We start from the raw sequence: 2086 nt of genomic DNA, 5'->3' as shown, positions 1-2086 counted from the left end.
TGTGATATAATTTTTCACTTATTTGGGTCCTTAATTATATATGAGTGGTTTGTTGGGATCTAGCATAAAAATCTTGTATGTATCTCATTACATTTATATTTAAATGTTTAATTACTTTTGCTATTATGATAGTTATTAAATGTTGACTTTCACGTTGTCATTGAAATAGCTCCTCAGCGTTGCACAGAAATCCTTTTTTATCCTCTCAAGGAGGAGCTTACCATTCAGAGTTTCACTGTAAGACACAATGTTACCCCACAGAATTTTGTTGATGTTGTTTGTCAGAAATATAACTTTTCTTTCCAATTTGTTGGGATTTTTATAACAAATAAAATGCTTTTCATGCATATGTGTATATATACACATTTCTTTTTACCACTTTTTTTTCATTGTTCAGTTTCCTTTAATGACCCCCATCTCCCTTGAAGGGTAGGTGCAGGCAGCTAGGCAACTGGCAAGACATGAAGATCTTGCCTTGATTGATGGCTTTGTCCATGTGCTGGAAGGCCCCCTTCCAGGAAAAGTACTCACCAACCAGGGTCTGCGTGTCCTCACTGCCAGGATCCAGTTTCTGCCATGTCTGCGACTCATAGACCACCTGCCAATTTGGACTCATCAGAAAGGCAAGCTCTTGACCTCCGAAGACCCTAACACCAGAGATGGAGCTGCGGTTGTTGGTTCCAAAGTGGATAACACTAGTAAAGGCATCTTCCTCAGCTTATCCAATCGCTGGAACATCCCAGTGAGGAGGTTGCAACTCACGAAGGTCTGGGTGAGCTATTCAGGGACCAGTCATCTTTATCAAAGTGTTCCCAACAATACGGCAGTGCCACAGAGAGGGTATCCTCATTGGAGTACTTACACTTAAACTCATCCAACACAAAGCTACTCTTAGGCAAGCGAGCAAAAGGGTCCTTGGCCTTGGGCTCAGCAACCAATGCCCACTCAGTCATCCATCTCTTCCTCAGAAGCTGGGCAGCTACTTTTTTCCAGTCTTTCTGCTCAGCCTGGGTCTTCTGTTTCTCTTCTCGTGAACCTTTTTTTTTTCTTTTTTCTTTTTTTTTTCTTTTCTTTTTAGGCTGGCTTTCTGTAAACTTCTTAGCATCAAACTGGGTCATTTTCTCACACAACTTCACCTCCCCAAAGATGGCCCTGAACTGGCACTGATTAAGGCAGTTAGTATTAGGGAAGGCTTGGTGAAAAGAAGGCTCCAAAACCTGTTTAAGAAGCCACAACAGGGTGCAGACAACTGTGATATCATCCAGTGTCACTCGCTCACCCACTAGAAAAGTCCATGTTTATAAGTGAGTGTCCAGCAGCCTCAGGATTCGCTTCACCTCCTCTTTTGCATTTTTAGTGGCCTGTTTGTTATGGTGCATGATGCCCACCCAGGTGCTAGCTGGAGGAGATGTGATGTCACTGTCAGCAAAGCTCACCCCCTGCACCACCTGAGCTGATGCCTCTGGTGTACTTCCCTACAGCTCCTCCTTGCTTACATAATAGGAGATGGCATTGCTCTCAAACACACAGAATCCATCATCAACCTCAAATGCTGGAACCTTTCAGGCAGGAAATTTTTTGAGAAATTCAGAGGAGTAGTTGGTTTGGCCAAACTGAAGTAGTGTGGAGAGCACTGAGTAGTTCATATTGTTGTTTCACCTATAGGGTTGCAGATCCCTTCAGGTCCTTGGGTACTTTCTCTAGCTCCTCCATTGGGGTCTCTATGTTCTATCCTATAGATGACTGTGGGCATCCAATTCTATATTTGCCAGGCATTGGCATAGCCTCACAGAGATAGGTATATCAGTGTCCTTTCAGCAAGATCTTGTTGGCATATGCGGTAGTGTCTGCGTTTGGTAGCTGATTATGGGATGTACCCCGGGTGGGGCAGTCTCTGGATGGTCCATCCTTGCATCTTAGCTCTAAACTTTGACTCTGCCACTTCTTTCATGGGTATTTTATCCCTATTTTAGGGAGGAATGAAGTATCCACGTGTTGGTCTTTCTTCTTCTTGATTTTCTTGTGTTTTGGAGATTGTATCTTGGATATTCTAGGTTTCTGGGCTAATATCCACTTATCAGTGAGT

General features: G+C 43.2%; 1 pseudogene; it reads right to left on the bottom strand.

Moving 5' to 3' along the window:
- Window positions 1-403: 403 nt before the first annotated feature.
- LOC110323224 lies at window positions 404-1646 on the bottom strand (annotated as a pseudogene).
- Window positions 1647-2086: the final 440 nt, after the last annotated feature.

Source organism: Mus pahari, chromosome 6, assembly GCF_900095145.1.
Source record: "Mus pahari chromosome 6, PAHARI_EIJ_v1.1, whole genome shotgun sequence".
NCBI lineage: Eukaryota > Metazoa > Chordata > Mammalia > Rodentia > Muridae > Mus > Mus pahari.
This window is presented reverse-complemented; position numbering and strand designations above follow the sequence as displayed.